Consider the following 12,712-nt stretch of genomic DNA (forward strand, 5'->3'; position numbering starts at 1 on the left):
ACTGTCTGAAATTACACTAAAATATCAGTTATGATGACGGAATGATTTTTTTTAATTTTTGTTCACATTCAACCCTTGCTTGCCAAAATGGTACTCTTATTAGCCAGTTAAGCTTTTATTCAATCGTTTCCATCCAGACATATATAATTGGTTCTGAATTTACTCTAAACTTTGTGTTCAGTTCATAATATCCGGGGGGATTATGCAGTTCAAAAGGTTCAAACCTAGATAATGATCATTAATCTTCAAAAGCCTTGAACAAGTCGCAAAAAATCTATTGGCTCCTTCCCCCTCTCTCGGATGTATTTCACCCATCTCTCCGCTAGGAAGCTGTCTGGCTCTTTGTCTTTCGAGGCCGTGTAACAGAATATCTGACAACACTAAATTGTGCATCCCTTCTGGGTCACAGTTGATACGGGCAGCGTTCCGTCGAAACTTGGGATCGGAAGAAGCGCGGTCTGCGTTGACTAGATTAGATCCAATCGCTACAGCCTGCAAATCGGAGCAATTTCCTCTTAATGACAGCAACATGACTCTCATATAGCTAGCTTCCAGATAGTAATGCGCTACCTTTTTGGAAAAGTGGTCGTTTGCTCTCCGCCGGGTAAGGTATTCTGATTTATTCCCTTTTCCTTTCTTTGCGAATCTAAAATAAAATATGGAGCTAGCTTGTTTGCTGGCTATCCAGGGTAGCTGGGTATAGGGCACAATAATGGTATGGGTGTGAAATAATTTAAGAAGCTAGGCAAGGTCTGGTGAAGCGAGTGCGCTTATTCCATTACTTGACGAGATCGCTTGCTAGCTAGCTATTTCGTGTAAGATGTCCAGCGTAAAAACGGAAGGGAAATCTGTTGCCTATATATGATCGCTCGTAAGCCTAATGCCCGGTTGTTGTGTTTTCATGGTGCAATGTTGGAAATCGACGAGGCCTCGTTCAATTTCCAGTGTGTCCCCGTGGTGTTCCAGCTGCGCGTCCACGGGAACACAGGACTCATTTGCAATCTGAAGCTGCCTAATGTGTGCCGGTCATTTGATGGCTACAGTCATTTACCATCTATGTTCTTTTAAACACTAATATTGCTTAACTAGCTAAGCGGTCTTATTTGCGTATTGTCTTCGTAAATAGTTTCTGGGAAAAGTAACCCAGCTACCTAACGTTCACTGGCTAGCTAGTCCCAGCTATCCCTACATATTTAAAACTATTAGCTTGCTAGATCTGACTGCAGTTTAACGTCACCCAGTTACCTTAGCTAGATACAACCTTACCGGTCAACAAAGATACAGTTGTGTTAGCTAGCTCACCCGGTTTACAATGAAAACTTTGTTCCATAACTGACAGATCAAGAACAAAGTCAGCTGCGTTCTCAATTTCGTTTTAAATGTTGTAATATTACTTGGCTTGAATGCAGAACTAGCGCTGTTATATTTCAAAATACAGTTTATGTCTTACTTTAAGTATCAAGTTAATTTTGGTAGCGTTTGTTTGTTTTGGTCTTTTGAGATACGACCGTAAAAGGTCCATATTTCATAAACATTTCTCTGTAAAAAGTGTTTTCGAAACAACAGATTGCTCAACCTGCCCGGATGTGCTGTAATCTCTCCAGGTTGGAATGCCATTTTATCTGAACCATCCATTTAAATTCGCACAACAGTATTTTATGTCGTGCAACAAAGCCTGTCCATGACTAAGCAGCAGCATTGTTATTTTATAATACGCAGAACAAGATCGCTTGGTTGTACTGAAAGGCTTGTAAATTACAGCCTTTCAGTACAACCAGGGAAACTAGTGTGCTTATTTTTTTGCGAAAAATACCTTATTTATGTGCAATGAAGCATACCCACATTCATTTGGCTTATGTGATGAAAATGTACAACTTTATGTGAACACCATTCTCAGCTGTTTTAAGTGGGTTACTTTTTTTCTTTGCGTATCAATTGAAACCGATTTCTTTTAATACCACACCTAAACTACGTTTAATGTGTACATCACAAAGCAAACGCACGTTTTTCCTTGATGTGATCTGTTTTTGGAGTTGTCTTCCCCTCAGTGAAAAAGGTAATTATTGTTGGTTTTGATATGTGAAAGCAGATGCTTTGAACTTCAGGCGGGATTCATTGGTATATCTGATGGGTGTCCTAACTTCTGGAAGCGTACCTTTCTGGTGGAATAATATTCTCACAGATTTTGTAATTTTCCGTGCTGTGTCTTGGCTTTGAGAATGATTGTAGTCATAGAAAATAAGTTAACCGGGAAGCAACTCTTTCAATGGTCAGCAGGGCCCATGATTTTCATCATTTCCTTAAAGTGAATACTGAAGCTGAACCTTTGTGAATACGGTATTTGTTTTTATTTATTTATTTTTTTTTTTTAGAAGTTTTTATTTGAACCTCTACATTTTATTTTGCACCATTTACTGTAGTGTAACCTCCACTGGATGATGTGATGGCGTACTCCATGGAGAGGGTCCCCAGTGTTTTCTGCTTTACCTTGCCAAATGTTTAGTCGAAAACTGAGCATGCCAAGTAGATTTTGGCTGTGACATGTGAGAGTTGTCCGGAGAGCGCTGCGCCGGAGAAGTGTGTCTGACTGCCTGAACAACGTGCGACTCGACTCAGCCAGACGGAGTGCTGGTCATTTTTACGGGAAGTGTGGGAGAGCTGCTCGTTCGCGGTGGGTTTGGGGCCAGTGTGGAAGTGGGAAAACGTTGCAGTGGTATCTCCATCTCCAGTCTGACAGTGCTTTTCACACAGGCGTCTCCAGGGCTTTTACCCTCCGCAGGCCCTCGGACCCGAACATCTGCGGGGCGCGATGCCGGGAGAGACAGCTTGGCCCTTGATTATGACTGGCGTGTGAGATGAAAGCCTCGGCAGATAGCGATGTGTATCATCACTGCATGAAATTGCTTTTAGAGAGCAGCAGAGTTGCACTCAGGGTAAAGATGCTTGTTTTTACGGGCCCTGCGGAACCTCTCAGGGGAAGCATTATCCCTTCCTGTGTAGCTTGTAATGAGTTTCATCACTCGAGAATGAGATTTCTTCTTTTATTTTTGTCTAGCTTTTTGGGGAGGGGTAAACCCAAATTAAGATATTGCGAAGACAGAGCAACAGCCCTTCAATTGCTTCCCACTACCTGAGGAATGCAGTCTTGGCAAAAGCATTAAGTCAAGACCCGCCTAGATTCCAGAATACAGGCATTGGAAGGCATGGATTCTTGTGATTTTGTTGTTGTTGTTGTTGTTGTTGTTGTTTCTGATTATGCCCTGCATGTAGAAAAGTGTCACCGGCTATCATGCAGAAAAGAGGTAAGGTAAAACCGAGAGCATGTGCAGAACAGATCAAATGTTACGTGTTGAAGGCGAGTGGAAAGTGTATTGTGTGTGCAAATATGGGACCTTTTCCGTTCCTTTCTGAGTATATGCGGGGTAAATTATTTGCTCAGATAAGGTGAGCTGTACCCACTCAGTTACAGCATGCAGTGCAGCAGGGACCAGACAGAGTCGGGGGTATGGCTTATAGCCTTAGTGTAATCCAGTGTGGTGGAGTGTCTGGGAAAGGGCAGCTGAGGGCTGTGCTGTTACATCTCTGTGGAGTTTCCCTCCCCCCAAGCACTCGGCACAAAAGGAGAAACTTGTCTCAGAGCTGTGGCGTATGGCAGCGTTTCCCACCCTCTCCTGGAGGACCCCTTGTCCTGCATGTTTTAGATCTCTCTCTGCTCCAACACAGTTCATTCAAGTGGTCAACTCGTTATGAAATCCTGAAGCTGCTTAATAGCAAACTGATCATTTAAATCCGCTGTGTTGGAGCAGGGAGAGATCTAAAACATGCAGGACAAGGGGTCCTCCAGGAGAGGGCTGGGAAACCCTGGTGTATGCAAAGAGTGGTGGCAGGTCTCAGAAAGGGGGAGAGGTGCTAACTTTGGTGGGTCTCTGAACCTCATCACCTTGCTTCCCAGGAAGAGTCAAGCTGGGAGACGCTTGCTTGCAGCACCTCTGGGTGGTGTGTGGCCTCCAGAGTCTGCTCTCAGGATGGATGCTGTTTCTGGGATCTCTGGGGGACAGGCACCCCTCTCGCTGCCCTGCCTACCCCCACCATGGGTGACAGACTCCTCCAGGCCTGAAGGTGTCCGTTTTGAAATAAATCCCTGACTCAAATGGGCTGAGACACTGGATGGCAGATTACTGGTTTATTGTTAATTGTATCCCCGCTTATCTGGCCGTGCCCACTGCGAGTAAGCCCTCCTTCAACACGGCATTATGAAACAGGTGGCTCAGTGTTGTTCTCCCTCGACCGTGCTCAGAGCCAGGCGCAAAGCCAGGATGAGAAGAGCCCCCGCCAGGCCTGAGCGCACACTCTTTGCGATTTGTTGTTGGGGGTTTTTTTTTTTCCTTCAGTTTTTTGCTACTGGTCACAAAATCATTGACGGTCAATTGTATCATGGGAAACCAAACAGAGGAAGGAAGACAACAGCAGCTGGCCCACTTTCTCACTGTGGTCAGTTTACCACAGGGGAGAAGTTGGATATGTGGCCAGCCGCGCAAGGAATGTATTAGGAATGGGGTACAGGTATGGCAGTGAAATACTCCCGGAAGCTCACTCCTATGCCCTTGATTTTTCCATGGTAAAAAAAAGCTAAATACAAGGATATGCTTTGAGGCATGCAATCCAATTTTACTGGCCTATCTTTGAAATAAGTTGGGGTTGATGAAGCATGCACCCTTTTTAGTGTTTTTCCTGTCATGAGTGTTGTAAAAAGCAGTGCAATAACAAAGAAAAAAACTCTACTGCAATTGCTCTCCACTCCGCAGTCTGCCCCAGAGCACTAGACCAACGGAAAAAAAAAATTGAGAAACATCATAGCGGCTGCTGAATCTCACTGTACATGTACAGTCTGCCTCGCTGCAGTAAATGTAGTAGTCTGGCCATGGTGCTGAAGATCTGGACTAATCTCAGGTCTAATCTTTAAATACATTGATCAGAGATAAGAGCAGTAATGAAAGGAGAGGTCTGTGAGCAGGGTGCTGCCCCCATCCCTTTACTTACAGCTGCTTGTCTTGGGACAGCTGGTAATTCTCCTCTTCCCCTTTAAAGCTTGCCCCTTAACATATGGCTTAGTGGCCCATTTGACTACTGTCCAGGAGGATGATGGGAAGGCAGAGGGGCTACTGTTTCCCATCTGGCTGACTTCTCTCCCGGGGAATAGAGAATTCCCCCTTCCTTCTGTTGTCCTCAGGATTTGGATTGTGTTATGGCCTCTGCCCCCGGAGGGCAGGCTGTCCTGCATGGCAGTACCAACACAGACCCTCGTCCCTTCCCAGTCTCTCTAGTGTCACCTGGCCCTCTTCGTTTTTTTTCCACCTTTCTTCCTTTCGCTCTGTCTAGCGTTTCTGCACTTTTGACGTTCCTCCAAGGGCATGCAGGCAGCAGTACTGCTGCAAACCCTGATTTATTCTCCGGATGTCTCGTCTCCCTTTTCTGCCAGTGAATACCGGTGTCTGCAGTTCAGATTATAAGCCTCTGCTCTGGCTGCAAGCAGAGCTCGCAGTGAAATGTGAAATCCTGTTCTGTCCAAGGGCTCGGTATGGGCTACCACCTGATTTCATTTGGAGCCTTGTTTGATAGCTCACTTCCACATGTGGTCAACACAGAACTGGAGACCAGACTCTGTTCCATTTCCAGAGCAAAGCAGGCTCCTACTGCACTGAAATCATGTCTTGATGAAAACATACAGTCTGGAGTTTTTATAAAACATCCTTTCATGTGGACTTGCTTGCATTTCAATGTTATATTGCTCTGCCTTTTTGTGGTTTTGTTGGTTTTTGAAGCATACATTCTGTGAAATGTATATTGTATATTTAACAAGGGGCTTTTCAGGGGCAGCACCAGTACCTGTTCTCTGGAGACCAGGTAGATCAGGGTGGGTGGTTATGTATGTTTCATTCTTACAGTATCCTTGCACAGCTGAATTCACTACAGTACTTTCAGTGCATTACCCAAAACCTCTACATACATGACAACCATCATGTGTCCTTTCAAATGTTCAAGGAAGGGTTGCCAAGGCAAAGTAATCAGCCAGATTAGGCTGATGGATTGCTGTCATGCATGACCGCCAACAAAACCTCGCACACACAGCTCTGTATGTCCAGTTAATTTAACACGCCACGCAAATAGAATAACAAGCAGGTACAAGCCTTATCTGCTTTATCAGTCCCTCGCTGGCAGATACCACATTTGCACAAACAGATGAATCCTTGCCAGTAATGCAAGCAAACAGATGTACGGTTCTCTCACGCCGTTCACCGACGGCTTGATTGCATATTATTCCCAGTAGGCCAAGATTGCGATGAGCAGACAGTGAAAAGACGCCAGGTTGGATCAGCACAAGATGGTCGGAGCAGCATTCAAGAGTGTAGCGGAGAGGAGTTTTACACCCTCTGTCTGTTCGGCTGCCAGCACGGCTGGGGACGTCGCTGCCGAGCGCCTGGGGAGCGCTTTGTCGTCGTCGCCGTGGAAAGCGTGACTGCAGGGGCAAGAACGCCATTTCGCTCCATTTTTTGGAATATTGGAGATCTAAGAATTTGCCATGTGTTTTGTTTTTCCCCCCGCTCCCCTGGGAAGGATGCAAACTTCTGTTCCCCCATGTGGGCAGGCAGCCCGGATTGGGCCTGTTATGAATGTTATTGTTGTTATTAGTTTTACAGTAAGCATATTTTCAGATGCATCAGGCGAGCGGAGTGGGAGCTTCTGGGAAGACAGGAAGAAGGCCAGCAGGGCTTCCCAGAAAGGCCTAGAACAGCCACTCTCATTCTCTCTCCTCTCTCCCGAACCAGGTCAAAAACCAGGACTTTTTGGAACGCCGGTGTTCCTGGCTTCGGTCCACTGCTTGACCTGCGACTATTTTGCGGGTCACAGGAGATCACCAAATTACCGAAAACGGTCCCTTCAAGAAAATTCCCCTTTTCTTGTGGGGGGATCCTCACGTTTAGGAGTTTTCATTCTGCTGCTGCAACCTCACAAGCCATATTGACGGTGTTCTCTGTGGTCCCTCTGGTGCTGCTGTTCTGGCCTGGCGGTGAAATCAGGAGACTGCAGGCCAAGGCTCTTGGGTGGGAAGTAATGCTTCATTACCAAAATCTGGGTGGCCCGCCAGGACGGAAGGTCAGGCAGGGTCTGATTGGCCTTGAGTAACCCGAGTGGGTTTGGCAGTTTGGGATGGTGAAAGCATTAGTGCACTGGGAGCAGGGTCCTGGTGCAGATAGCTTCCCAGTGTGCTGAGCACAGGCCTCGTACTGGTACACGACTCTGCCACATAGCCTGCACTAGGAACAGCTCCCTGTGCTGCGTTTACAAGCCTTGATCCTGCACTGCGTTTGTTGACACTGAGGTGGCCAGACATCACAGACTGCGCGATTTGATTACACTGCCATCTTGGCTCCTTTCTCCCAATTGGTTTTCTTTCATGCGCTTGCCAAGATGTCGTAGTTGGCTTGGCTGACTGGAAATGTGGAAGCTGACAGCCTTGGCGGACTGATCTTCCGATTTCGCCCGAATGTGCTTGTTTACGGTTGTTTGTCAACAGCTCCTCTGCTGTTGCCAAGATATCCCGGCTTCATCTCAGAACTTTGTACTGTGTGCATTAATGGCGGTTTATGGGGTGGAATCATGGTCTATAGAGTAGGCATGTCACGATACCAGAAATTTAGTAGTCGATACCAATACCAGTTAAATTCCACGAATCTCGATACCCAATTCGATACCACGGTAAAAAACAAAAACAAAACAATAAATCCCATGTACTTCAACATACACTCCTTTATTGAAACATTTGAACATTACAAAAAAGAACAGTGGCATGTAGCCTTTAAGTATTTAAAAAAACAACACTGTGCTTAATTACAAACAATCAATTTTTAAGCTGGTACAGCATTTCAATTGCAGTAACCGGCCAAGACATGAAAAAATATGGAAATGATAAATAGCCCTATATATAATAATAAAAAGAAACAACTGCTAACATTACAAAAAAGAACAGTGGCATGGTATTTTCTGTGCCTCTGAAAAGCTTCTGATATGGTTGGCTGTGTATATGTTTGCTGACTTTGCTCCTGCCTCTCCTGGTCGACATCCTCCTCTGGCTGATACTGTGAAAGGAAAATTATGAGATTTCAGTTATCCGGCATAGCTCAATGACTGTAAGAAAACAGCAGAGGCTGCACACACAATGTACTAACACACACACACATCTGTATACTCTGAGTGCAAGCAGTAGTTTAAATTTACTGACATGGTGACAGACCATTAGTCCAGAAATATTTATTTAAAACGTTAAAATGTTATATTTTGATGACAGATGACACAGACTGAACGGTAAGGACGGTAGCCTACTATTACAAGCTATGGTTACATTACGTTAGCCTAAACACAGTAGCTTTTAGCGTTTAGCCCTTGCAAATGTTGTGTGGAACATAGTTGGCTACACAGCAATGCCAGCTGTCTCAAACAAAAATAATGGTAACGTGTATGTCAGGATAGCAAGGACAACACTTTGGATACATTGTTATTGTAATGTTAACATGAATTGAAACTCACCTTGAATTCTTTGAATAAATCTGGATGTCTGAGGTGTTTCGCTAAGTTGGACGTTTTTCCTCCTTTCGTCTGAAAAGTTCGATGGCACCGTTTGCATACTGGTTTCTGCGAATTTATTCTTAATCCCTGATGATCCGCCTCGAATGCAAAGTACTTCCATACACGACTCTTACTGTTTTTCTTTTCCACGAGTCAAGGCGGAGCTGTCGCTGCAGCTGCACTTGTCGCCATCTTCCAAGTGTTCTTCCTTTGGCATTTTAACGGCAGGCTAGAACACTTCAGAATTCAGTTTATTGCCAAGTAGGTTGCCCCAACAAGGAATTTTTGTGCTCCAAGTGATGGTGCTCCATACAAATACATCACCTAGTACAATGAGTAATAAAAGCAACAAGTACTGAAAAACAAATAGGCGTATATGCTGCCCCTGTCAGGAAGAATAACATCCCCAATACCTACGGTGCCGTAGAAGAACGAGTAGCGTCACATTTTAAGAATTTTGGCATCGGCTTGGTACCGAAGTATCGGTTCTCGTGACATCCCTACTACAGAGTCATTTAATGAAACTGAGGAATTTTTTTCTGTATTGCTCAGCTTGGCACACACCTATGAAATAGAAAATGTATCAAGGTCAAATACCACTCGTATTGCAAGTGACCTTGTTCACAGAAGTGAAAAAGGTTCAGGAGACTGAATGTCAGCATTCATGGCTCTGGATCACAGAGTGATGTGCAAGAGGACCTCAGTAAAGAGGAAGACTATGACGCACTTTCAGCTAAAATACCTGAACGGCCAAATCCCTTTCATGTGCAATTTAAACACTGGTCTCTTCAGTTCAAATTACTGTGGCTGTTAAGAGAGCTTCAAAGGTGAGAAATAGCATATGAAATTGGTTTTCAATGGGGTTCCCCTTTAACAGATGTTCAGACTGGAAGGCGAGCCGAACGAATTATCTAGCTAAAGGTGTGACCTGGATCTGTCTGGCTTTAGTAATGCTTTTGACCTTAAGAGAGGGTAGAGCTCTCTTTCTGCAGTGTTTCTCTTTTTTCCCCTTCCCAAAGCCATAGCAACAGCTAGAGCTCAGCATTTTTATGATAGGTTTGGTTACATTATGAATGCCTTGTTTACAATTCTTAATAATGTAGCCTATAAAATGCCATTGCAAATAGGTTTTAAACATCATGAGCGAAGATGTGAGGCATTCACAGACTAATGTTATCCTAGCATGTAAACATTCATGGAAAATTGATGGAATTTGACGTCCTTGTTTTGTACTCCCAGGATGCGGAGGCGTTCTGGGTAATGTGCGCTGACACGCCGCTGTGGAAATGTGGATATAGATAATGCCCTTGTCCAACCTCAGCTGAAACACACCCGCAAAGCCTCCTGTGCCCTTCGCCGTGTGTCACAGTGAGAGATTAGATGTGGCTGGAGCACGGAGGGGCAGAATCGCCCACTCAACCACCTGTCCTCTGCCACTGAGCCCCGGGGGAGAGCACTCACACCACTGTCTGTGTGCAGACAGCAGGGGCACCAGGCAAGCCTGAGAGGGAGAAGGGAAGTGTGCCCCTCTCCTGGAGCACACTACCATGTGATCCTTGGCCCACTTCAATGGCCTTCACACAAATAGCAGGCGATCTCTTGAAAATGCTAACCAGTCCAAATTCATTTTCATTTTTGGGTGTGGGTGTTTGTAGTAGTGGGAGGTGTTGGAGGGCTTGGGGGTGTCTGGTGTGGTGTGGCACCAATCCCATAAATGCATACCTAATTGCTGAAACCTCCCATTTTGAGTCAATTTGCGTAAAATGTCAATTTTTTCCTTGGTTGTGGAATTTACATTTCAAGCCTCACATAACATTTTCAGCCATGGATTTTGCATCTGTGTTACAGCATGTTACTGTAAATGACACTGGTTAGATTTTGCCATGGACGCAGGTATCGGATAGAAACTGGTTAATACCCAGTACATTGGCCTCAATCTGCTTTTGAAATGGTGATGTGGAAGGGCTGCCACATCTGGTCTGCATGTGTATTTAACACAATCCCATAACTCTTTTTGTCTTTCATGTTCTCGTCCCAGCATTCAAGCCATGTGGTTGCTTCCTGTATCTCCACGGGCTGTAAAATAGGACGGAAACTTTGTACTATGGCACTGTGGGTCAGGGGTTACGCTGCACCCTGGACAAAGAGTTGGACCCCCCGGATGCTAAATGTGCTTCTAATAACTGAAATATCCTCTAGGCCTGGAAAATAAGTCTGTTGTTGGAAAAGGGGGGGATTTGCCAGGCTTTCACTCCCTCAGAAAAAGCACAGGACTGAATCATCTTGGCTTTGAAACAGAGGCACGGTTTTGAAATGATAAGATCTCAAGGTCTCCCAATGACTTTTCAAGATGGCCGTCCCGGCAGTCCACACAGGATGTGAAGGCACAAGCCAGATGAAGGCGGAGAACGATCCCCTATCAGAGCCCCGTGCTCTAGGCTCACGCTGTCCTCCTGTTGATCCAGATTTTTTTTTTTTTTTCCTTCAATAGCAGCACTCCGTGCTCATTAGGGCTCTGAAGCTGCAAAAGTCTGTAGATGCAGAAAAAAACCCCAACAAGAAACAGTCCAAACAATGCTGTAGTGGAGATGCGGAACTTCAAAGCGCTTCACAAAGCACTGAGCCAAATTGTCAGAGGCCCTACGGGGGAGGGGGGGGAAGGAACAACAACAAGCCGGCACACAACCGGGCGCCACGCTCGGCTTTGGGACATTTACGAAGGCACCTGGAAGCGGGAATCTGTAGCGCGACAGATCCGACGCTCGGTGGAGATGGAGCCGGGGGCCCGAGACGTTTGGGGGAACTTTGGCCCAGAGTCAGCGCGCTGAGGAGTAACGAAGCCGCACAGGAAGGGAGCGCGTTCGGCTGTTCCAGGGCCTTGGCCGACGCAGCCAGATAGCTCGCCATAATGGCGCATTAGCATTCCTGCCGGGTTTACGCGGCCTGGCGCGTGAGGTGCTGCAAATGCCAGGGCACGCTCCCTCTCTGGTGTCAGCGCGCCGGTAAAATCGAGCTCCTCTGCGAAGGTTTGACTTGCGATAATAGGCATGTTGTTCTCTAAGACGCAGTCTTGATTATGCATATCGTATGTCCTATTAAAATTGCAGGACAGATGCGTTCCAAGTCTAGTCCTTGGAAATTCGAACTATCCACGAGCGTGGCATTAACGGGTGAAGAGGATCTGGGTCTCATTTTTCTTTAAAAAAGAACTCTTTGCAAAGCTGTCAGATGTGCGAGGGGAAATTTTTCCTCACGTCCGCAAACAGATGTTTTCACATGCAGCGTGTAGGCATGGGGAGTTGACCTACTTCACTCGCTCGCTCTATGTTTGTTTTTGCAACCTGATAGTTCTGTTGCCCGCAAAGGCATTGCAGAGAACCAGCTGCACCGAGCGCGGGGGGGCATTGCCGGCCCCCTCGCAGCTGGACCATCACTGCGCTGGTCGGAGGAGACTCCGGCCTGGACAAAGTGGCCCGCGGGTCAACCCAGGTGACTGGACCATGATACTGAAGATGGCTCCAGATGGGGCTGGTTGCCGGGGCCGGTTGCTATGGTGACAGAGACTGACGGAGAATCATAATCACGTTGGGAGACAACGCACACGGTAGGGGAGTGCCTTAATACTCCAGTAATGAGCTTTTCGCTGCTGGAGATGCTGCTCGACGCCAGCAAATATGTATCAGATATTTAATTTCCTTTTTATACTCTTAATGCCTGTCCATTTGTTTGTCCCTGGTGGGATCATATGAAGCAAAGTCAGCCTCTCAGCGTTTTACAGCATAAAGTGTGTGTGGAGTTAAGTGCCTGTTGCTGGTCCTTCCTCCTCCTTTTCCAGTCTACTCAGCAGACTGACCTTTAAAAGCGGAGACTGCAGACCTGGGGTGTCATCCTTTTGTGATTTCTTGTGTCATGCAGCCTGTACCGTCTTGACATCACTCAGCCCTTTCAAACAGCCCTGTGCTTGAGTCGATCGCTCCACAGAGGTCCCTGACTCGCCGGAGCTTTACTCCCCTGGTGCCGGGCCGTGAATGGGGATGACGCAATCCCTTACGCGCCACATTGTTCCACAAAGGCAGAGTGCTGGCCT

At 46.2% G+C, this 12,712-nt stretch overlaps 1 protein-coding gene across 2 annotated transcripts in view; it reads left to right on the forward strand.

Annotated features, from left to right (window-relative positions):
* The first annotated feature begins 346 nt into the window (after nucleotides 1-346).
* LOC118775243 (CUE domain-containing protein 1-like) overlaps nucleotides 347-12,712 on the forward strand; it is a 29,671-nt gene continuing 17,305 nt past the window's right edge. Inside the window, exon 1 of one of the 2 annotated variants that reach the window (XM_036525061.1) lies at nucleotides 347-604. The gene's annotated coding sequence lies outside the window, so the exon portion shown is untranslated. Of the gene's footprint in view, nucleotides 605-12,190; nucleotides 12,230-12,712 lie in introns of those variants that run through there. The other variant, XM_036525062.1, reaches the window with a different exon arrangement.

Source organism: Megalops cyprinoides, chromosome 3 (assembly GCF_013368585.1).
Source record: "Megalops cyprinoides isolate fMegCyp1 chromosome 3, fMegCyp1.pri, whole genome shotgun sequence".
NCBI lineage: Eukaryota > Metazoa > Chordata > Actinopteri > Elopiformes > Megalopidae > Megalops > Megalops cyprinoides.